The sequence below is a fragment of the Phyllobates terribilis genome, unplaced genomic scaffold (genome assembly GCF_046119375.1).
Source record: "Phyllobates terribilis strain yellow unplaced genomic scaffold, ASM4611937v1 Scaffold_13__5_contigs__length_258822181, whole genome shotgun sequence".
Classification (NCBI taxonomy): domain Eukaryota; kingdom Metazoa; phylum Chordata; class Amphibia; order Anura; family Dendrobatidae; genus Phyllobates; species Phyllobates terribilis.
In genome coordinates this window covers 182991497-183004401 of record NW_027362773.1, presented here as the reverse complement: position 1 = coordinate 183004401, position 12905 = coordinate 182991497, and the positions used below count along the sequence as shown (strand labels likewise).

At 38.8% G+C, this 12905-nt stretch overlaps 2 non-coding genes across 2 annotated transcripts; both read left to right on the top strand.

Annotated features, from left to right (window-relative positions):
* The first annotated feature begins 925 nt into the window (after positions 1–925).
* TRNAQ-CUG (transfer RNA glutamine (anticodon CUG)) lies at positions 926–997 on the top strand. The gene has a single exon. It is a non-coding gene; the product is annotated as a tRNA-Gln (tRNA).
* A 901-nt stretch (positions 998–1898) lies between these two features.
* Positions 1899–1980, top strand: TRNAT-AGU (transfer RNA threonine (anticodon AGU)). The gene has a single exon. It is a non-coding gene; the product is annotated as a tRNA-Thr (tRNA).
* The last annotated feature ends 10925 nt before the right edge of the window (positions 1981–12905 follow it).

Sequence of the window (12905 nt, the reverse complement as noted above, 5' to 3'; positions counted from 1 at the left end):
TTTTGTTTCCAATTGAAATCTTCCATTTTCTGAAATGTCTTCCAGAAGGATAATCACTGATATTGATCATGGTGCTATAAGAAAAGGTGTGAAACTCATAAGAATGAAACAATGTCTGAGTAGTTGTGGCCGAGTGGCTAAGGCAATGGACTAGAAATCCATTGTGGTCTTCCCGTGTAGGTTCAAATCTTGCAAACTACGTTTAACTTCATGTAATATTTTGACGAATTATCTGAGTAGATCAATTTCCACATTCGCAAGTCTATCCCCCACAGAAATGGTCTGTAATCTATGGATTGTATTTGTAGAACCAGCTTAACAGCATCTGTAGATCTTCTTTTGATTAGTCAGCCGGGTGAGATGTCACTTGTGCATCACACCACCAAACAAAGCTCAGAGGGTGCCATCAGGTATGTAGTGCAAATCCTCCTTTTTTCCGGCGAAAACAGACCACTGCCGTGGCTGATGGACTGGGATATGAACTTTGATTTGCAACAACTCTACTTGAATTATCTTTCCGATGGAACCTTTTAGCACACCATGAAAAATCTTTAGTGACTTCTGGATGAGCAGAAGTTTTGCAATTTCTTTTTTTCTCACCCTTTTTCCAGCTGATAGATCCAGCACGCTAATTATTAGCCAGATTTCATCAACATTTTAAAGCTGTCCTTGTTGTGATATCATGGAACTTTAAGCACACTTGTGGAATAAAAAGGGAGGAGATATTAATTTACCAATGTGTGTTAGATATAAATTTGCTGAACAGCTTTAGAACCAGTTTTCATCATTATGCATGAATTCCCAGGTCCCACTGAGATTAGAACTCAGATCACTGGATTAAGAGTGAATTTCTCACATTTCCACTATTTACACATTCTCTTTTACTGTTTTCAAAAGAAAATCCAGCCAGCTGCATTGGTCATGTGGTTCCATGGTGTAATGGTTAGCACTCTGGACTCTGAATCCAGTGATCTGAGTTCAAATCTCAGTGGAACCTGAGAAATTCTTTGTGCATAGAGGTTTTATCTTTTCTGCTCACACTCAATTTGCCAATGCACATGGTTTAACATAAAAGGAGAAAGTTAAAATCCACATGTCAAAAAGATCTATCTATCAAGAAAGTTTAACTCAAAAGTTAAACTTGACCTCATGAAGCAAAACTCATATCATCTATGTCACACCAAGCAATCGTACTCTATGACTTGTGCCAATGTTCGCATGACACTTTTTCCAGGTGGTTGAAACTGACCAGGATTTCAAGCCGAAACTGCCTCAAAAACGACAGCGATTCTTTTCCTGAATCACCCTTTTTAGTGTTTTCCAGCATTTTTGTAAACATAGTTTGGTGATGTTTTTCTAAGTATTGTTTTGGGCATCAAATGAGTTTGTTTAAGTTTCTTTTTTGCTCGCAAAATGCTGTGAACGTCACTCAGGAACCTTCCAGGGGTCTTTCTAACCTACTCATTGACTTGTATAGCAAGTATAAAGCAAGCAAAATATACCTGAAAAGTGATATGCTCACTTCTGTTAACCGCTTGGCGTTTTGGGAAACTTAATGAGGTTAAAAGATGCTCAATATCTGATCATATGAACAGCAAGTCTTTTTGCATGGAAATTAATCTGTTCAAACTATTGAGCATTTTCAAAGCCTTTTTCAGGAGTTGTTTGGAACAAAGTCACTCTAAATCCGCCAAATGAATTTTAATATACCTTGAACTGTAAAAGGTTCCAATTGATGATACCTTTAAATCAGATTTTTACATTTCAGTGAGGCCTGGAATTTTGTTTCCAATTGAAATCTTCCATTTTCTGAAATGTCTTCCAGAAGGATAATCACTGATATTGATCATTGTGCTATAAGAAAGGTGTGAAACTCATAAGAATGAAACAGTGTCTGAGTAGTTGTGGCCGAATGCTTAAGGCGATGGACTAGTAATCCATTGGGGTCTTCCCGCGTAGGTTCAAATCCTGCCAGCTGCATTTAACTTCATGTAACATTTTGACAAATTATCTGAGTAGATCAATTTCCACATTCCCAAGTCTATCCCCCACAGAAACGGTCTGTAATCTATGGATTGTATTTGTAGAACCAGCTTAACAGCATCTGTATATCTTCTTTTGATTAGTCAGCCGGGTGAGATGTCACTTGTGCATCACACCACCAATCAAACAAAGCTCAGAGGGTGCCATCAGGTATGTGGTGCAAATCCTCCTTTTTTCCAGCGAACACAGACCACTGCCGTGGCTGATGGACTGGGATATGAACTTTGATTTGCACCAACTCTACTTGAATTATCTTTCCGATGGAACCTTTTAGCACACCATGAAAAATCTTTAGTGACTTCTGGATGAGCAGAAGTTTTGCAATAGAGATGAGCGTTGTTCCACTCGAACTGTTCGCCAATCTCAAATTCGAGCTGTTTTGTGCGGTGTTCGAGCCATTCGGCAAACACGAACGATTTGAGACAAATTCGGCTGTTCGAGGTTATGTACGATAACTGTTCGTGCACCAAAATCATAACTGGATTTTTTCTCAGTAATGATGAAAATGAATGTTAATACGCAGTTTGAGTGTACAGCGTGGTGGGGGGAGGGGCAGGGGATGGATCTCTGCAGGAATAATGAAGATCTCCATTTTTTTTTCTCTTTCCCGCATTTGCAGTGGGGAGGTGCAGTCTGTCAGCCTATCAGCAGCGCACACACGGAGCGAACTGCTGTTTTTCACACAAGCAAGGGCATGTGTCATTTGCCGTGTATGTCACATGTCCTTGCCCTATAAGACCAAGCCATTTTCCCCGTCGCCACCATTTTCTCACTGCTGCAGCTGCGTGTTAGACGGCACCGCTGTTGCTGTGTGCGCTATACCTTGTTAATTTCAATACAATTTTTAGATAGCTTGGGAGTAGGGAATAGTTGTGATTGCAGTCCTTTTAAGGACTAGGTTACAGCATTTCCTACGACTTATCAGGCAGTTCTGTGCTCTTCAATAGATAGATTGTGGGAGTAAAGACTAATTGTAATTGCAGTCCTTTTCAGGACTAGGTTACATCAGTTCCTATCAATTTTTTGCCAGGCAGGTCTGTACCAGTGCTGTGCAAGTTTTTTTCACAGCATTTGGCTGAATCTAGCAAAGCTAATCCTTTTTGGCCTATTGCAGAGTGTGTTAGTCAGTGGAGTAGCCTATCTGTGTTGCAAGATATACCACCTGTGTATAGAATACCAATTTTTTTACTGCACCTAGTGAAGTAAAATCTTTTGGGCATAGCATCATTCTATTAGTCCATCTATACTGACCTCCATCAGGTTGCAAATTGAATATAATTTTTTTCTGCATCTAGCTCTGAAAAAATATTTGGGCTTCTAGCAGTGTGTGAGACTTGTTCTCTTAGTCCATCTATACTGACCTCCATCAGGATGCAAACTGAATATAATTTTTTTCTGCATCTAGCTCTGAAAAAATATTTGGCCTTCTAGCAGTGTGTGGGACTTTCTCTATTAGTTCATCTATACTGACCTCCATCAGGTTGCAAATTAAAAATAATTTTTATCTGCATCTACCTCTGAAAAAATATTTGGGCTTCTAGCTGTGTGTGGGACTTGTTCTATTAGTCCATCTATACTGACCTCCATCAGGTTGCAAACTGAATATAATTTTTTTCTGCATCTAGCTGTGAAAAAATATTTGGCCTTCTAGCAGTGTGTGGTACTTTCTCTATTAGTCCATCTATACTGACCTCCATCAGGTTGCAAATTAAAAATAATTTTTATCTGCATCTAGCTCTGAAAAAATATTTGGCCTTCTAGCAGTTTGTGGGACTTTCTCTATTAGTCCATCTATACTGACCTCCATCAGGTTGCAAATTAAAAATATTTTTTATCTGCATCTACCTCTGAAAATATATTTGGGCTTCTAGCTGTGTGTGGGACTTGTTCTATTAGTCCATCTATACTGACCTCCATCAGGTTGCAAACTGAATATAATTTTTTTCTCTATCTAGGTCTGAAAAAATATTTGACCTTCTAGCAGTGTGTGGGACTTTCTCTATTAGTCCATCTATACTGACCTCCATCAGGTTGCAAATTAAAAATAATTTTTATCTGCATCTACCTCCGAAAAAATATTTGGGCTTCTAGCTGTGTGTGGGACTTGTTCTATTAGTCCATCTATACTGACCTCCATCAGGTTGCAAACTGAATATAATTTTTTTCTGCATCTAGCTCTGAAAAAATATTTGGCCTTCTAGCAGTGTGTGGGACTTTCTCTATTAGTCCATCTATACTGACCTCCATCAGGTTGCAAATTAAAAATAATTTTTTTTCTGCATCTACCTCTGAAAAAATATTGGGCTTCTAGCTGTGTGTGGGACTTGTTCTATTAATCCATCTATACAGAACTCCATCAGGTTGCAAACTGAATATAATTTTTTTCTGCATCTACCTCTGAAAAAATATTTGGGCTTCTAGCTGTGTGTGGGACTTGTTCTATTAGTCCATCTATACTGACCTCCATCAGGTTGCAAGCTGAATATAATTTTTTTCTGCATCTAGCTCTGAAAAAATATTTGGCCTTCTAGCAGTGTGTGGGACTTTCTCTATTAGTCCATCTATACTGACCTCCATCAGGTTGCAAATTAAAAATAATTTTTATCTGCATCTAGCTCTGAAAAAATATTTGGCCTTCTAGCAGTATGTGGGACTTTCTCTATTAGTCCATCTATACTGACCTCCATCAGGTTGCAAATTAAAAATAATTTTTATCTGCATCTACCTCTGAAAAAATATTTGGGCTTCTAGCTGTGTGTGGGACTTGTTCTATTAGTCCATCTATACTGACCTCCATCAGGTTGCAAACTGAATATAATTTTTTCTACATCTAGCTCTGAAAAAATATTTGGCCTTCTAGCAGTGTGTGGGACTTTCTCTATTAGTCCATCTATACTGACCTCCTTCAGGTTGCAAATTAAAAATAATTTTTATCTGCATCTACCTCTGAAAAAATATATGGGCTTCTAGCTGTGTGTGGGACTTGTTCTATTAGTCCATATAAACTGACCTCCATCAGGTTGCATACTGAATATAATTTTTTTCTGCATGTAGCTCTGAAAAAATATTTGGCCTTCTAGCAGTGTGTGGGACTTTCTCTATTAGTCCATCTATACTGACCTCCATCAGGTTGCAAATTAAAAATAATTTTTTTTCTGCATCTACCTCTAAAAAAATATTGGGCTTCTAGCTGTGTGTGGGACTTGTTCTATTAATCCATCTATACAGACCTCCATCAGGTTGCAAACTGAATATAATTTTTTCTGCATCTACCTCTGAAAAAATATTTGGGCTTCTAGCTGTGTGTGGGACTTGTTCTATTAGTCCATCTATACTGACCTCCATCAGGTTGCAAATTGAATATAATTTTTTTCTGCATCTAGCTCTGAAAAAATATTTGGCCTTCTAGCAGTGTGTGGGACTTTCTCTATTAGTCCATCTATACTGACCTCCATCAGGTTGCAAATGAAAAATAATTTTTATCTGCATCTAGCTCTGAAAAAATATTTGGCCTTCTAGCAGTGTGTGGGACTTTCTCTATTAGTCCATCTATACTGACCTCCATCAGGTTGCAAATTAAAAATAATTTTTATCTGCATCTACCTCTGAAAAAAATATTTGGGCTTCTAGCTGTGTGTGAAACTTGTTCTATTAGTCCATCTATACTGACCTCCATCAGGTTGCAAACTGAATATAATTTTTTTCTGCATCTAGCTCTGAAAAAATATTTGGCCTTCTAGCAGTGTGTGGGACTTGTTCTATTAGTCCACCTATACTGACCTCCATCAGGTTGCAAATTAAAAATAATTTTTATCTGCATCTACCTCTGAAAAAATATTGGGCTTCTAGCTGTGTGTGGGACTTGTTCTATTAGTCCATCTATACTGACCTCCATCAGGTTGCAAATCGAATATAATTTTTTTCTGCATCTAACTCAGCCAATAGTTTTGGCCTAATACCACAGTTTGGCCACTCAGCTCTGCTCGGTTCCCATCCATTGTTTTTTTGTGCAAACAACTCCAGAGTTGTGAATTAGTTAACCACCAAAATGAGTGGAAAAAGGCCTGCTGCTGGTGGAAAGGGGAATAGGCGTGTTGGGAAGGGGAAATAAGGTTGTGTCCATGGGGTAGGTGTTAAAGCAACAGTAACATCTGCAGAAGAAAGACCATCTTCCAGCCAAACTAAAATGTCTACTTCTTTTAGCTGACAATGTGATAAGATCCCTTTCTTACGGCCACACCAATCGCTACAAATTCCAGATGAGGCACAAAAACAGCAGGTGCTTCAACGGATATCAAGTGCTCCTTTAAGTGGGCTCTCCTCCACATCAACTTCAACATCACAAATACTCCAGTCCTCAAAGGTGTCACCCCAATCGCACTTACTTCCTCACAGCTCCCAAATCTCCAGCTGCCCGTCTGAGTATGAGGTAGAACAGATGGTTGAGTCTGCAGAGCTGTTTACTCATACTATAGCCTGGGAATCAGAGGTCGACTCAAGCGCTTCTGTGAATCCAGACGAGGAAATGATCTGCACTGATGCCCAGAATCTTTATGAGTCGGATCCAGGACCAGACGCAGAAGGTTCTGACCATAATGTAGACCCTCATTCCCAAACTGTAACTCCTGTTGGTGGAGACAATGAGGAAGACGATGATGAGACTCAAATACCTGATTGGAGCGACAACTTTAGTTTTTTGTCAGGGCAGGAACAGGTTGGCTCTGAGGACGACGGGTGTGATAACGCACAGGGTGATGATGATGAGGTTGGAGATCCCACTTACTGTCAACCCACAGTCAGCCAAGAGTTGAGGTCAGCAGAGGAGGTGGAGGAAGATGCTAGTGACAACGAGGTCAGGTTGCGCCTTCCTGGACAGAGACGTAGTACTGGAAGCACGTCAACAACTGCATCTTCAAACACAACTCTGCCTCTCACCACAAGTCGTGGTGGCTCTTCAGGTCGCATGGGTGCTAAGCCTTACATAGACTGGGCATTTTTTCAGATCGATAAAGATGACCCAACTCATGTTATCTGTAACATTTGTCAGCAAAAGCTAAGTAGAGGCCAAAAAATACATAGTTTGAGTACTTCATGCATGAACCGGCACATGGACATGAAGCATAAGTTGCAGTGGGAAGCTTAGTGTGCTACAATGCGGCCTAGCCGGCCGGGCCAACCACCGTCTGCCATATCTTGTGCATCCGCGGCCTCTTCATCCTCTGTGACTGGGGGGACAGCAGTCACACCTGTTTTGGGGCGCAGACCTGCCACTAGAGATGAGCGTTGTTCTACTCGGACTGTTCGCCAATCTCAAATTCGAGCTGTTTTGGGCGATGTTCGAGCCGTTCGGCGAACACGAACAATTTGAGAAAAATTCGGCTGTTCGAGGTTATGTTCGATAACTGTTCGTGCACCAAAATCATAACTGGATTTTTTCTCAGTAATGATGAAAATTAATGTTAATACGCAGTTTGAGTGTACAGCGGGGTGGGGGGAGGGGCAGGGCATGGATCTCTGCAGGAACAATGAAGATCTCCATTTTTTTTTTCTCTTTCACGCATTTACAGTGGGGAGGTGCAATCTGTCAGCCTATCAGCAGCGCACACACGGAGCGTAGTGCTTTTTTTCACACAAGCAAGGGCATGTGTCATTGGCAGTGTATGTCACATGTCCTTGCCCTATAAGACCAAGCCATTTTCCCCGTCGCCACCATTTTCTCACTGCTGCAGCTGCGTGTTAGACGGCACCGCTGTTGCTGTGTGCGCTATACCTTGTTAATTTCAAGCCAATTTTCGCACAAATCTACAGATAGCTTGGGAGTAGGGAATAGTTGTGATTGCAGTCCTTTTAAGGACTAGGTTACAGCATTTCCTATGACTTTTATCAGGCAGGTCTGTGCTCTTAAATAGATAGGTTGTGGGAGTAAAGACTAATTGTAATTGGAGTCCTTTTCAGGACTAGGTTACATCAGTTCCTATCAGTTTTTGCCAGGCAGGTCTGTGCCAGTGCTGTGCAAGTTTTTTTCAAAGCATTTGGCTGAATCTAGCAAAGCTAATCCTTTTTGGCCTATTGCAGAGTGTGTTAGTCAGTGGAGTAGCCTATCTGTGTTGCAAGATATACCACCTGTGTATAGAATACCAATTTTTTTACTGCACCTAGTGAAGTAAAATCTTTTGGGCATAGCATCATTCTATTAGTCCATCTATACTAACCTCCATCAGGTTGCAAATTGAATATAATTTTTTTCTGCATCTAGCTCTGAAAAAATATTGGGCTTCTAGCTGTGTGTGGGACTTGTTGTATTAGTCCATCTATACTGACCTCCATCAGGTTGCAAACTGAATATATTTTTTTCTGCATCTACCTCTGAAAAAATATTGGGCTTCTAGCTGTGTGTGGGACTTGTTCTATTAATCCATCTATACAGACCTCCATCAGGTTGCAAACTGAATATATTTTTTTCTGCATCTACCTCTGAAAAAATATTGGGCTTCTAGCTGTGTGTGGGACTTGTTGTATTAGTCCATCTATACTGACCTTCATCAGGTTGCAAATTAAAAATAATTTTTATCTGCATCTACAGTACCTCTGAAAAAATATTTGGGCTTCTAGCTGTGTGTGGACTTATTCTATTAGTCCATCTATGCTGACCTCCATCAGGATGCAAATTGAATATAATTTTTATCTGCATCTAGCTCTGAAAAAATATTTGGCCTTCTAGCAGTGTGTGGGACTTTCTCTATTAGTCCATCTATACTGACCTCCATCAGGTTGCAAATTAAAAATAATTTTTATCTGCATCTACCTCTGAAAAAATATTTGGGCTTCTAGCTGTGTGTGGGACTTGTTCTATTAATCCATCTATACAGACCTCCACCAGGTTGCAAACTGAATATATTTTTTTCTGCATTTACCTCTGAAAAAATATTGGGCTTCTAGCTGTGTGTGGGACTTGTTGTATTAGTCCATCTATACTGACCTCCATCAAGTTGCAAACTGAATATATTTTTTTCTGCATCTACCTCTGAAAAAATATTGGGCTTCTAGCTGTGTGTGGGACTTGTTCTATTAATCCATCTATACAGACCTCCATCAGGTTGCAAACTGAATATATATTTTTCTGCAACTACCTCTGAAAAAATATGTGGCCTTCTAGCAGTGTGTTGGACTTTCTCTATTAGTCCATCTATACTGACCTCCATCAGGTTGCAAACTGAATATAATTTTTTTCTGCATCTAGCTCTGAAAAAATATTTGGCCTTCTAGCAGTGTGTGGGACTTTCTCTATTAGTCCATCTATACTGACCTCCATCAGGTTGCAAATTCAAAATAATTTTTTGTCTGCATCTAGCTCTGAAAAAATATTGGGCTTCTAGCTGTATGTGGGACTTGTTGTATTAGTCCATCTATACTGACCTCCATCAGGTTGCAAATTAAAAATAATTTTTATCTGCATCTACAGTACCTCTGAAAAAATATTTGGGCTTCTAGCTGTGTGTGGGACTTGTTCTATTAGTCCATCTATACTGACCTCCATCAGGTTGCAAATTGAATATAATTTTTATCTGAATATAGCTCTGAAAAAATATTTGGCCTTCTAGCAGTGTGTGGGACTTTCTCTATTAGTCCATCTATACTGACCTCCATCAGGTTGCAAATTAAAAATAATTTTTATCTGTATCTACCTCTGAAAAAATATTGGGCTTCTAGCTGTGTGTGGGACTTGTTGTATTAGTCCATCTATACTGACCTCCATCAGGTTGCAAACTGAATATATTTTTTTCTGCATCTACCTCTGAAAAAATATTGGGCTTCTAGCTGTGTGTGGGACTTGTTCTATTAATCCATCTATACTGACCTCCATCAGGTTGCAAACTGAATATATTTTTTTCTGCATCTACCTCTGAAAAAATATGTGGCCTTCTAGCAGTGTGTGGGACTTTCTCTATTAGTTCATCTATACTGACCTCCATCAGGTTGCAAATTAAAAATAATTTTTATCTGCATCTACCTCTGAAAAAATATTTGGGCTTCTAGCTGTGTGTGGGACTTGTTCTATTAGTCCATCTATACTGACCTCCATCAGGTTGCAAACTGAATATAATTTTTTTCTGCATCTAGCTGTGAAAAAATATTTGGCCTTCTAGCAGTGTGTGGTACTTTCTCTATTAGTCCATCTATACTGACCTCCATCAGGTTGCAAATTAAAAATAATTTTTATCTGCATCTAGCTCTGAAAAAATATTTGGCCTTCTAGCAGTTTGTGGGACTTTCTCTATTAGTCCATCTATACTGACCTCCATCAGGTTGCAAATTAAAAATATTTTTTATCTGCATCTACCTCTGAAAATATATTTGGGCTTCTAGCTGTGTGTGGGACTTGTTCTATTAGTCCATCTATACTGACCTCCATCAGGTTGCAAACTGAATATAATTTTTTTCTCTATCTAGGTCTGAAAAAATATTTGACCTTCTAGCAGTGTGTGGGACTTTCTCTATTAGTCCATCTATACTGACCTCCATCAGGTTGCAAATTAAAAATAACTTTTATCTGCATCTACCTCCGAAAAAATATTTGGGCTTCTAGCTGTGTGTGGGACTTGTTCTATTAGTCCATCTATACTGACCTCCATCAGGTTGCAAACTGAATATAATTTTTTTCTGCATCTAGCTCTGAAAAAATATTTGGCCTTCTAGCAGTGTGTGGGACTTTCTCTATTAGTCCATCTATACTGACCTCCATCAGGTTGCAAATTAAAAATAATTTTTTTTCTGCATCTACCTCTGAAAAAATATTGGGCTTCTAGCTGTGTGTGGGACTTGTTCTATTAATCCATCTATACAGAACTCCATCAGGTTGCAAACTGAATATAATTTTTTTCTGCATCTACCTCTGAAAAAATATTTGGGCTTCTAGCTGTGTGTGGGACTTGTTCTATTAGTCCATCTATACTGACCTCCATCAGGTTGCAAACTGAATATAATTTTTTTCTGCATCTAGCTCTGAAAAAATATTTGGCCTTCTAGCAGTGTGTGGGACTTTCTCTATTAGACCATCTATACTGACCTCCATCAGGTTGCAAATTAAAAATAATTTTTATCTGCATCTAGCTCTGAAAAAATATTTGGCCTTCTAGCAGTATGTGGGACTTTCTCTATTAGTCCATCTATACTGACCTCCATCAGGTTGCAAATTAAAAATAATTTTTATCTGCATCTACCTCTGAAAAAATATTTGGGCTTCTAGCTGTGTGTGGGACTTGTTCTATTAGTCCATCTATACTGACCTCCATCAGGTTGCAAACTGAATATAATTTTTTCTACATCTAGCTCTGAAAAAATATTTGGCCTTCTAGCAGTGTGTGGGACTTTCTCTATTAGTCCATCTATACTGACCTCCATCAGGTTGCAAATTAAAAATAATTTTTATCTGCATCTACCTCTGAAAAAATATATGGGCTTCTAGCTGTGTGTGGGACTTGTTCTATTAGTCCATCTATACTGACCTCCATCAGGTTGCATACTGAATATAATTTTTTTCTGCATGTAGCTCTGAAAAAATATTTGGCCTTCTAGCAGTGTGTGGGACTTTCTCTATTAGTCCATCTATACTGACCTCCATCAGGTTGCAAATTAAAAATAATTTTTTTTCTGCATCTACCTCTGAAAAAAAATTGGGCTTCTAGCTGTGTGTGGGACTTGTTCTATTAATCCATCTATACAGAACTCCATCAGGTTGCAAACTGAATATAATTTTTTTCTGCATCTACCTCTGAAAAAATATTTGGGCTTCTAGCTGTGTGTGGGACTTGTTCTATTAGTCCATCTATACTGACCTCCATCAGGTTGCAAACTGAATATAATTTTTTTCTGCATCTAGCTCTGAAAAAATATTTGGCCTTCTAGCAGTGTGTGGGACTTTCTCTATTAGTCCATCTATACTGACCTCCATCAGGTTGCAAATTAAAAATAATTTTTATCTGCATCTAGCTCTGAAAAAATATTTGGCCTTCTAGCAGTATGTGGGACTTTCTCTATTAGTCCATCTATACTGACCTCCATCAGGTTGCAAATTAAAAATAATTTTTATCTGCATCTACCTCTGAAAAAATATTTGGGCTTCTAGCTGTGTGTGGGACTTGTTCTATTAGTCCATCTATACTGACCTCCATCAGGTTGCAAACTGAATATAATTTTTTCTACATCTAGCTCTGAAAAAATATTTGGCCTTCTAGCAGTGTGTGGGACTTTCTCTATTAGTCCATCTATACTGACCTCCATCAGGTTGCAAATTAAAAATAATTTTTATCTGCATCTACCTCTGAAAAAATATATGGGCTTCTAGCTGTGTGTGGGACTTGTTCTATTAGTCCATCTATACTGACCTCCATCAGGTTGCATACTGAATATAATTTTTTTCTGCATGTAGCTCTGAAAAAATATTTGGCCTTCTAGCAGTGTGTGGGACTTTCTCTATTAGTCCATCTATACTGACCTCCATCAGGTTGCAAATTAAAAATAATTTTTTTTCTGCATCTACCTATAAAAAAATATTGGGCTTCTAGCTGTGTGTGGGACTTGTTCTATTAATCCATCTATACAGACCTCCATCAGGTTGCAAACTGAATATAATTTTTTCTGCATCTACCTCTGAAAAAATATTTGGGCTTCTAGCTGTGTGTGGGACTTGTTCTATTAGTCCATCTATACTGACCTCCATCAGGTTGCAAATTGAATATAATTTTTTTCTGCATCTAGCTCTGAAAAAATATTTGGCCTTCTAGCAGTGTGTGGGACTTTCTCTATTAGTCCATCTATACTGACCTCCATCAGGTTGCAAATGAAAAATAATTTTTATCTGC